Source organism: Cryptomeria japonica, chromosome 4 (assembly GCF_030272615.1).
Source record: "Cryptomeria japonica chromosome 4, Sugi_1.0, whole genome shotgun sequence".
Lineage (NCBI taxonomy): Eukaryota > Viridiplantae > Streptophyta > Pinopsida > Cupressales > Cupressaceae > Cryptomeria > Cryptomeria japonica.
This window is the reverse complement of record NC_081408.1, coordinates 444279906-444292147: the sequence shown is the minus strand read 5'-3', so window position 1 is coordinate 444292147 and position 12242 is coordinate 444279906. Positions and strand designations below refer to the sequence as shown.

At 40.2% G+C, this 12242-nt stretch overlaps 1 protein-coding gene across 3 annotated transcripts in view; it reads left to right on the top strand.

Annotated features, from left to right (window-relative positions):
* Positions 1–12242, top strand: part of LOC131033733 (uncharacterized) — a 210990-nt gene that overhangs the window by 18917 nt on the left and 179831 nt on the right. The window lies entirely within an intron of this gene.

Sequence of the window (12242 nt, the reverse complement as noted above, 5' to 3'; positions counted from 1 at the left end):
GCTAAAGTTCCCCCCCCAGCTCCGAAGTTTGTTATAAATTTGCCAAAACGCGTTTAGCTCCGAAAGTATTCCCAGTTCGCCAAATGCTTGAAAGCTCGGAAATCACGAAAGTGTTCCCAAATTCGGACCTTGGAATAAAAAAGGGTTAAAACGCGAAGTTCCAAATATGCTGAAAGGTCCGAAGTTTTTTTAATTTGCAGAAGTGTTTAATGATCCGAAAATTACCCTTCAGCTGGAACAAAAACCCCAAGTGCTCCGAAATTCGCCAGAGGATTAAAACGCCTTCAAACCTCCGAAATTTGCGAATGCGTTTAGCTCCGAAATTCCAAAACGCCTTATGGTCCGAAGTTTTCTTTTAAATTCCAGAACGCCAGGAGGTCCGAAAATGATAAAGTTGCAAAATTCAAATAATCCGAAATTTCCCAAAGGGGTGCTTTAGGTCCGAAAATGCTTAAAGTTTGTACGAAACCCCAAGAGCTCCAAATTTCGTCCAAAACATCAATTTTGGATCATGGGGCCGAAATTTAATATTTGGAAGATGGAGATGTAAAGTTTAAAGTCTGCAAAAAGTGCCCTCCATTCTCCGAAATTCACCAGAAAAGCATGAGAGTTAGACTTTTAAAATTTGCAGAAGTTCTCCAAACCTCCAGAATCGCGCCATAAACCCATTTAAAACGTCCAAGACTCGAAAGGTAAAAACACGCAGAAGTAAAAACCAAGGATCAGATTTCACAATCGAAGAGAAAGAGAAGCATTTTCAAGATACATCTCACAAAGAGCTTCTCAAGCCAGACGTCGTAATTAAATTTAATGTTTGTTAAAATTAAATTATTTAATTTTCCAAATTAATTTAATTAAGTGAAATTGGTTGATCGCAGGACGTCATCGAAGAACCAGGAGAAAGACCTGAAACGCAAATCGAGGAAGGATCGCAATTCAAGGCCATGCGCTGAAGATTGGAAAAGAAAAGATGCAGGAGTGCAAGAGCAACCAAGCATTGGGAACCGTGCCGTTGAACATAAATGAAGTCCACCGGCGAAATTGAAGGCAAAAAGCAAAAGAACACTCAGTCTATGCATTCTCAAGAAAGTGCACAGATGGATTTAATTCCAGGAATTCAATTCCTAAAAGCTAAAATTGCTTTATTGTAAACTGCCTATGGGTCCCGTGCAAGATATTTTTGTGGATAACTATTCCCAACCACCAAGAAGACCGGATAAACCTGAATTAAAGCCAAAAGTGGTTGGTAGTTGAGATAGTTGCTGGTTGGATAACTAAGAATTAATTCGGCATGGGTCAAAGCTGTCAGCTTCTGGAAGGTAGATCAGGGCCCTTGGATGCAGTCCATCCTAGCCTTCGGTTCAAAATTGTAATATCAATAAAAGGCAGAGGCCTTTCTTTTGTAAAGGGTTGGAGATTGTTAGATAGTGAGATGGTTAGATAGTTAGATTTTAGAGTTAGAATAGGTTAGATCTTAGCAGTAGCATAGAGATGCTGCAGAAATTGTTGTAATAGGCAGTTGAAATCAATATATAAACATTGATTTGGTGTTTATTGTCTTGTTTTCATCCTGTTTGCATGGTTTCTTTCAGCATTTTAGATAGATCTTTCTGTTTTGGGTGTGTAGGTATTTGATAGATTTGGGCTCATACCACTGAGGATATGCTGATTGTGTATCCTTTTGTGTGGTTAACCTGAGCCTTCGATTGTGCTTAGTTCAATTGCAGGTGTCCGTCTAAGCTGCGCCAGAATTGGGTGCTTAGCCGTGCGTCTCTAGTCTGAAAATCTTCCAAGTCCCTTTGAAGATTGCACCGTTCCTGCAAGGTTGTGAGCTATTCTGGCTAAGCAGGAATTGGTTATGTGGAATCCGTCTACCCGCATACCCGTGTTGTTAGTTTTAGATCTCCTAAACCTTTCCTTTTGCTCTTTATTGCGTAATTCGAGAATCACAGCAGACTAGCTTGTTGCAAAACGTAAGTCCCCCTTTGTGTTTCCAACATAAACACATCAAGCCACTGAGAGATCCCACAGTCAAGACCTGACAAAAGAAACCTTGAGGTAGTCTCCTTTGATCAAACTTAGAAAACAGCATTAGAGACTTCCTTATCTCAAGAGAGAGTAGGATAATCAGTCGGCTATTCTATTCTGCATTGGCCGTATGGAGTTTGCAGCAATGCGATTTCATCCATGTCAACAGAGCCTTATGTGTAATCCTCCCTGCATTAGCCTGACTAGGCGCATTGTGAAGGCATCATTGACGCGCTCATATTGACCAACTGCATAGGCCGGGCTGTTCTTTTCTCTTTGAGCTATATCCTGATAGTGTAGCTGTGGATAACAATCATATACTTTTACCTGATCAGGTCCATTCCCAATTTCACCTTTCATTATCAAACCTAGCAGTGGCTAGTTCCTGGCGAACATGTAGACCAAATAGGAGGTCATAGTGAAGTACTTCTTTGTCTCAAGTTCGATCAGCTGAGTGTGGATGTTGTCGCTTATGATTTGGGCCCAGTCAAACTTGGATTTCCTAGCGAAGACCTGTTCTGTGAAATAAAACATCCACTCTTCAAAGTAGTTGGATTGGGGAAGTCCCATAATCGTGTTGAGCAATGTGACCATGTCCCCATGCTCGTTGTGAAGGTCGCTTCTAGGGGTCTTTTTTCCAATCCTGACGCTTGGAGGTCTTCTCTCCTTGTACCACTCTTCATTCATTAGTGTTCTGTACCTGGCGGGATTCATATCATACACCCCCTGTGCTTCGTCCATTGTTGTTGCTATAGGGTTGCTTGGGAAGGGAATGTCAAATGCGTCGCCAATGGCCTCAGGAGTGAAGTTAGCGAGGACCATGTCCTCGAGGAGCACCAATCTGGAACCTGGCTGGTAATGCCGGGCAACCTCCACTACTAACTCATAGTTTTGCACTGCTGGGGGAAATCCTACCGCTTGGGCGATGCCACTTTCCATCATCTGTCTAGGCCTGTCGTAGGCATTAGGGGAGAAGACTCAGTTCCTGAAATCTTGGATATCAATATGGCCCAGGTCAGTATCACCGACACTGTCCCAGACACTTTGAACTTTTGACTCCCTCAGTCCCCCTCTTTGATATTGATACTTCATCCTTTCGACTTTGCGAGGGATATCTAATTTGGATGCTCACGATGTCTCGGCTGTAGCAGGCGTCTTTGATGATTCTACCGCCGATTTAGGCATTTATCTTGCACAGCCGGATGCAGATTACGAGGCGATATAGGGGAAGTAAAGCGGGTCAGATAAAGAATATGCCAGCATACAAGGATCAATTCAAAAAAAACGAATTGAAAGAACAACATGATATCATTAGCTAAAAGCTTGATTGATTTAAACATAAATATTTATGAAGCTTTTCGATTGCGGATTTACACTTAGGCATTAATTTCAAAATGGACAAAGCTTGAGAAATTTTCCTAAGTCTGAAAATGCGTTTTCTAGCTGATTCTTAGGAATAGATTCCGATTTCAATTGCTTTGCATGATGCCTTACAAACGGAAAAAGATGCAATTTTCAAGACTTAATCATTTTAATCAATTTTTTTTTTTTTGCACACACATCTATCCAATTTGCAAATATTTCAAACAATTGAGAGAGGTGGAGCACACTTACCTGGCGAAAATGAATGGCGTGAATTCGCACGACTGGCCTATTTGAATGGGAGAAATCTGCAATTTTGAATTTTCTATGGTTAACTCCCTATTCAGAATTTTTCACGCCTATGGTTTGAAAAGAACTTGTAGTTTTACACTTAGACTTAGCCATTTTATTACCTTGGCGATTTCTGAAAACTCCCACCTTCACACTTCTACGTGGTTTCTTCTTGGTGAGATCTTTGCGGATGGAGAGGGGAGTTTGGCGTGATTGTAATGCTTGACTTTGATATTTATGCCTCTTCAACCCCTAAAAAAAAACGCGACTCACCTCCTATTGGAAATTCGGGGGTTTAGAACATTTTGCAAGTTTTACAAATTTATAACTTCGCCATAGCTGCCGAACTTCGGCGTTCCTGGAGGGTTTGAAAACTTCAAAACCTTAACACTTTTAGCAATAATCACGATTCACAAAGCTTTCATACAATTTGCAAATTTTACGTAAATCACGGTTTCTCCTTGGTATGCAAACTTCGGACTTTCAGTTGCCTTTGCGAGTTTAAACTTTAAACTATCTACCATTGTTCCTCCAAATCGCTCATTTTTGGACCCTCGGGGCATTTTGCCAAGCTAAAAACATTTCGCAGGGTTTACCTCTTTCGTGATTTTCGGAGCTTTGGAGGGTTTTGTGGACTTCACTTTTCATGCTCCTCTCCTCAGAATGCGCCCTTGGCAATTTGAAGAGGTTTTTTAAACTTTTCCCTTCCACGCACTTCAAACTTGTATGGCGAATTTCGGAGCTTTGAGTGCGTTTTGCGAAGTGCGGCACTTTGGCCCCTTTTGCCAATTTTCAAACTTCTGAAGAAATCGTGATTTTCGCCCAAATCACGATTTTCGGCGATTGGGCGTGATTGTAATGCTTCGGACCTTTGGTGGCATTTGCCAACTTTGGACTTTTTGCGTTTTTTCGCCAATTTCGGACCTTTTGACAACTTTGCCAACTTTGCTTTTTAACATTTTGACTTAAAGGTCCGAATTTCGGCCCTTTGAGGCATTTTGCCAACTTTTCATTTTTCACGCATTTTACCTCTTTACGCGATTTTCAGCACTTTTGGGATTTTGGCAAAGTTCGGACCTTTTGGTCATTTTGCAAATTTCGGACCTTTTGGTCATTTTGCCAACTTTGGCTCTTTTTCACATTTTCACTTAAAGGTCTGAATTTCGGCCCTTTGAGGCATTTTGCCAACTTTGGCTCTTTTTGGTCACTTTTAAAATTTCGAACCTTTTGACAACTTTGCCAATTTTCAAATTTTACTGCGTTTTCACTAAAAAGTGCGAGTTTCGGCACTTGGGTGAGTTTAAGGCTTTCACCCCCCTTTTACCTTTCAGCTGGCGAAAATCAACATTCATACAAATCCTGCATACCTCTAAAAACATCATGTAATCTCTCTCATTTAGGGCGAACTTCAGGATACGGAGAAGGTTTTCTTCTGAAAATTAACATATCTGCACTCTCTTATCTTCTGTCATTATTCTTATGCGAAAATCGGCGTCTTTGGGTCTTCATGCAACTTTCAGACGCTTTATCCTTCACTTGGCGAATTTCGCCAACTTCCATCATCCCATGCCTATCTAAGGCGATTTTACAAGTTTAGATCATCTCTTGGAATTCGCATGCCCGAAGGCTCAACTGACCTCATGGATTCAGAGGCTCCTTCGTTCAACATCGTCATCTTACGGATTGATCGCGGACTCGCTTGAAAGGATGCGAGACACTCTGTGTGGAACTCAATAGGGTGAAGACGAAAAAGGCCCCCAAAAAGGAAAGGGGACCCTGTCGGCGATAGGGAGCGTGTGCAACGCACAACAACATGTTACATTGATGATGTTAAAAGGAAAATTAGAGAAGAATCTTCTAAAGAGGGACAACAAGAAGATAAAGAACAACCTAGGGAAAAGAAGAGAAAAGTGCAATCCATTCATGTAATGTAAAGATAAGAAGGCCAAGGTTGCTGTCCACATTCTAAAGACTCAAAAAATTATTGTTCACATCATAAGATTGATGGTCACACCAAAAATAAATGTTAGAGGCTGCACCCTAAGAATAGGCCCAAGGAGGACCCCAAGAAGTCCATGTCTACCATTTGAGATGAAGTAGAAGTTGAGGACAGTTTGAACATTGATGAAATTTTTGGCTGCATAGCCACAAGGATTGTCATTAAGGAACAAGAACAAGAAGCAACGAACCAACCATTTAATCCATATCTATATGTGCAAGGTGGTATATTCATGAGAAGAGAAAATAAATACTAATGGGTCAAGAATGGAGATGTAATGTGCTCTCTCTAAGCCTAGACAAATGGTGATTGTTAGCCTATCCCTCAAGTTCCTGTAGACTAATGTGGTTGGCTAGGGAACTCCTTGGTTTTTGGAGCCATTGCAGTTTTGTTTTGTTGGCATTTCTATTGTTGGCATTGCGCTTGGTTTTCAGTGTGTTTTGCAAATTTGTGGTGACGCTTTAAGAAGTGTTTTCGGCCACCCAGGTAGAGCTCCACATTTCTTGGAGTCCACAACTATTTATAGTAAGTCACCATTTCAACTTCAGTCATGTCTTGTAATATCCCCTTGATTTTTTTCAATTTATTATCCAGTTACAATCACAACAAGAACCTGTTAAGGTTAGGAAATCAAGATACAATAATGCTGAAATCAACCCTTCCACTTTTTGATCACCGAGTGCCCAATATGGGAAGGTGAGAGCATACAATGTTGAGGGGATCGTTAGCTTCGAATAACTGGAAATAATACAATGCTTGGGCGGTAAGCCAACCCCTTCCACTTTTCAGCGGGATATGGAGAATATTAAAAATCACTTGGCGGTAAACCAGCCAAGGATGATGCAAGAAACTGAAGAACAATCACTCTACCGCTCATGCAACGGGAGGACTAGAAATGAAATAGCAATCAACTCCACCGCTTATTCAGCAGGAGGACAGAATTACAATAGATAAGAAGGCGGCAAGCCAACCTCTTCCACTTATGCAGTGGGCCAAAGAACAACAATCCAAGTATATAGTTGTTAGTACTACTAATCAGCTTTACAATGCAAACATGGATTACAAAATTACTAGAATCATTGTCCAGACTAGGTGGCAAGGCCAACCTCTTCCACTTATGCAGTGGGACTAAGAGAGTTCAAATAAATTGTTGTTAGTACTACTAACAAGCATTACAATATGATTCATCATGGATATTCAAATGCCAAAACCCAAACTAACAGCTGCAACTTATTACCAAGACTCTTCACACCACACCCATAGACTCACACTCCTGAAAACCAACTTCAACCCCCAAAAACTAAATCTGATATGAATGAACAGCAGGCTAGAAATATAGACCAACAACATTAAAATCCTCAAAAACACTTCTAAATCACTCCCCACACTCAAATTATCTCTAAACACACTCCAAAGAACCCACACACTTTAAAACCAACTCCACACAAGGAAACACTCCAAACTAACAATTGTTCAGATTTTGATACGCAACCCATGCGCTGGAAACACACTGACCAACAACCTAGAAACTCACAAAAATGCTCGTAACTCTATTCACACTCAACAAAATGACCCCCAAACTGATGCAAATGAGAGATACAAGACAGGCGATGAGATTAGAACCAACAAACTACACCCAAAACCCCCAAATGAATTTATGCACGCATTCCCAGGCAACCCAACATAGTACGGCTAGGAAAGAACTACGATTTGCATTTAAAAATTAAATACTCAACATTAAGCTCTACAAACTTACAAATTTGATCGCCTGTGGGATGGGAAGAGAACGAGCCACTACCCAAAATGATCTGACACATGAACTGAGAGTTATGAGCTAAAACGTGCTACAGCCACACCAAAAACCAGCAACACTGAAATCCACACCACACTGGAAATCTGAAAATGCACACTAAAATCGAACCACACATTCAGAAGATCCAATCACAGCTAGGAGTGATGTCTCACACTCGAAGTCTGTCAAGAGCCCTAGGAGGTATTCACCCTCGAAGATTGTCTGGAGTCAATCCGACAGCATAACGGAGTAAATTGTCCGAGATACCAAAATGAGAGCCCAAGTCACTTATTTATAACTTTTTGCCAACCAAATTCAAATTCAAATGCACTCCAAATACGCCCAAACCAAATGCCATCCCATTTCATCCACATTTGGCATTGCATTTCATTTCATTTCCTTGCACAAGTTTGCCCAATTCACATTCATCCAAAATCGCCCTTTTTAATAAATATAAGTGTCATAAAATAAAGTGTAAAGTGGGCGCCCAGCTATGACTTCCAAATAAAAAATATTACTAAGGCAATATACTTAGAAAATCGCCCCATTTGCCTTGAGTTATAATTTAATTATTAACACCATGACGACCCCCTTGAAGTCATATGCAAATTTCGCCAAAATAGACTTAGGACCAAATTAATATTTTCTCCCTTCTTAAGTTGTCCATCCATAAAATAATCAAATATTAATACCTCATGCTTAAGGTATTAATATATTAAAATTACCTTCTCAAATACTGATTATTGCCACATTTGGCCGGAGACTGAAGTGCTGGAAATCATCAAAACTGAACTGAGTTGGGGCTCTGAACTGAACTGCTAAAAATAGTCATATGAGTGAATACAGGATCCTGCCAAAATAATATTGCTAGAAATAGCCACTGAGCTGAGCTGCAGAATCCTTGCCAAGAATAGCACCAAAAAATGCTGGAAGACCAACTGCTCAAACTGACCTACCGGAAATAGCCATCTGAAGAGGCCTGCTGACATCTTGCTAAAAATAGAACTGCTAAAAATAGCATATTGCTAAAAATAGTAAGTGTTTCCAAAGTGATTTTAACCACATTCTGAGCAGCCGTCACACTTACTAAAAATAGTAAGTCTGGAAAATGTCACCCGATGCAGATGCATGTCAAACCATCCTAAAGCTCTCTGAAAACCCAGAAGGAATCCAAAATCCAAACTGTTAAACTCCCACATATACCCCCCGAAAACACCAAAGAATTCTCCTAGAAAATAGGAAACCCTAGTTTCTTCTCCCGACTAGCCTACGAGCCTCCGAACTAGGCTAACGACCAACAAAACTAATCACTGCAGAGAAGGGGACATTACAATCCGCCCTTCCCGAAATTGCTTGTCCTCAAGCAATGCCACCACAACTCCATAAAATTTTAAACTGATCCACACCCAAGCAAGTACAAGCCCAGGGTCCCATGTCCATCTCAAGAAGAACCCACCATTCCGATGCTGTGCCACTTTGATCACATTAGTGAAAACATCATGCCAAAACTATAATAATCTCCCTTGTAACTCCAAAATGTTACCATCCATGATACTCAAACTAAAAATCCCTAAAGGATTGAAATCAATATCATGCAGCATCTCGTGCCCATAAGGCTCTAAGTAATCAATATCAATAGTGCCAATGTCTATCACAAGCTTCGGCAATAGAAAATAAGGTCTACTCAACTCACGATCAAACTCCACAACACATCTCCATATGGTATCTAACAGAGCCACGATTCTCAATGTGACTTCTCCAAATCTTCTTGCAAAGAGGAAAGCATTCCTTTGCAAGAGCTCGACAAACTCATACTCATAACTGCACATGAATCTACTAAGCCACCCCATAATTACTCTGACAAAACCATGGAGACTTCTAAAATCTCTTACAATTCCCACTCCAAGAACCTCAGAATGAAGAACCAAAGAAAGCAAAGGTTCGCTATCCCAATCATAAGTAGAAGAGAGGGCATAAGGATAACCACTAGTTAGAGCTTGAACACTTCCCATACATGGGTATCGATTGCCCCAACTCACCATACCTCTCATCTGATATCATAAACCCGTCCTTCCAAGAGACTGTGGAATCTGAAAAAGAGTACACCAACAACCCACCAATTTTGAAATGATTGACTTGAGATCTGATTTTAGGAAAATCAGCACCCAAGAAGATGAACAGTTGCTGCAACACAGGAAATCGTCATCCAAAACAATACATCTGCTCACGTTCAAGGCTGGAAAACACCTCCAAGCAATCTCCAATTGAAAACCATTACTTGCATGACCAAAGAAATTGTACCATCTCCCCCGAATGAGAGCAAACCATAAAGTGAAGTGGTTAATCTGCAACCAATCAGCAATTCCAAATTTGAAAATCTGATCCATTCTTTCCAAAGAAGATGCTCAAGAGTATGCATTTGGTCAATGCTCCAATTTTGAAACAATATCTCATGGTTGCCAATTGCACCTAGATCCCAAACTCTGCAATGTGATCCACCCTCATCACTGAAGTCAAAAGGAATTCCCACATCAAACTTGAAAAGTGGATCAACAAATGTCCAATCAGCATCTGTATCAGACAACGGACTATCAACCTGCTGATTACTATCAAAGTCATGCTCCACCCAAACATTCTTCTGCTCCAAAATCACTTTTTCTGATCTTTGGGGACAGAGCAAGATCATACTCCTCCTGAATGCAATCAAGCTCCTTCATTACCTGATTGATCTCCTTGGCCATTTCTCTATTCTCTTGCTCTCTTAAATGTTTGGCCTGATAGAGCTGATCATTTGCTTCAAGAAGTGTCTCTTGGACACTTTTGAAAGAAAGCCTAGTGGAATCAAGCTCAATGGTGAGCTCACTAGCCTCTCCCCTCAATTGCTTACTTAAAGACAAAGTCTCATCTGCAAACTTGGTGGCAACATCTCTATCATGCATCATGTGTAAGAAAACCAATTTTATCCCTTCCATTGTGTTCTTGATCATGTGCAAATCAGCAAGGGGAACATTTTGTTCACATTGGTCTCTTGGTGTCATGAAGATGAATTTTTCAACTAGGCTTCTAATGTCCTCCAACCTAGATAAAGTGCGTATTTCATTTTCAGCAGACACCAACAATTCATTCTTCCAATTATAATCATGCAAGGCAAATGTATTGCTGTTATAATGAATACCAAAATCACAACTATCACACTGGGCATCAAAGTCTTCTAGGCTGTCACAAATCACATGTGCCTCTTCTTTATCACCCTTAACAATGAACTGTGAATCTAGATCAATGAGGCCACTATGTCTATGCTCAAGATCAACAACATGCATTGATAAATCAGTCACGCCATCAACACCATCAATGCCATCTTCCATGTAAACATTGTTCTTTAAAACCAATACAATTTTACGATCAAATGTAAATTCATCCCATGTTGGATCCTCTTCAAACTTAGTTTCTTTTACACCTGGATCCCAAATGCTAAAAGGCTGATTACTTTGTTTAGTTAGAAAGTGCTCACCATAGCTCCAAGTATCATCCAACTTAGATCTTGAATCTTCTCTTGGTTTCCACACATTGCTATTCTCACAAAGAGCAATACTAGAACCAAGTGATGTCACATCTTTCCACTCAAAAAGTGGATTGTCATATGTTTTCACTATACCCATCTCAAATAATGGGTTATCAACAATCAAAAAGTATTTCCTTTTTCTAACTTAGACCAACTATCTTGCTGTCCTAAATCTGTTAACCTTTTCCTCTTGTTTAATATTTTCAATTTTCATCTGCTCTTCCTCTACAAGCACATGAGTGTATTCAACACTGTCACTAACATCAGAAGAAACATTAAGAGATTCATCATGCACAACTTCAATTAATGTTTTTTCATCTTCTTCCAGCAACGGTCTCGAGGACAAATAATTGTCCAACTTCTGAACCCATGATCTAGCAAAACTCTTATCATGACCAGCAAAGTTGGCTAGAGTAACCTTTCCAAGGGCTTGTTGATAATCTAGTGGAGCATGAGGGCAATTATCATATCTTCCACCTCTTTTTATCTTTTGGTTCATAAACTGGTCAAAGGTGAGGATATTCCGGATCTCTGCAAGGAGAGAAGCATACTCCATATAACCATTCCTTATTTCATCCATTGTTGATATCTCAGTTTCAGCTTGAGGCACTTCCTTGGGTAGTGTTGTGACCATTTCACACATCGCCCCATTAAAATGGGGACCCCCTCTTTTTGCTTTTGTTTTGCCTGTTCTTCTCTCTGTTTTTAGGGTTTTGAGTGAGTGAGTGAGTGAGTGAGTTGTCTGGGCTAGGGCTAAACCTTAGGGGTTTCTTTTGGATGTTTTTCAAGCTGAGTCCAGTCAAATTTTGAAAGTTATTGAATGTCCTTCCGAGGGTTGATTATTGAAGTAAGATAAGTCTGTCAGGAAGTTAGATATGTCTCAGGTTAGGTCTAGTTAGGGTTTTTTGAGGGAAAATTCAAAATTTGTTTAAGTGTTAGCATTTTGAAGATGAAATTGTATATTCTTGCCTAGGTAAATTTTGATCAAATTTTGGAGGCAAGATGATGCCTGAAATAGAAAAAATGCTCCTGTCCTTCACTGGAGGTCCAGGGCGTATTTCATTCTAAGTGCAATTTCTTGTTTTGCGAGGGCTTGCTAACTGATTCCTGGCCTTGAAGATGACCTAACTCTGCCTTGTGAAATGATTGGAGACCTAAATTTTGAATATTTTAGCCAGAAAGGACAAAAGTGCTCCCGTCCCTCACCA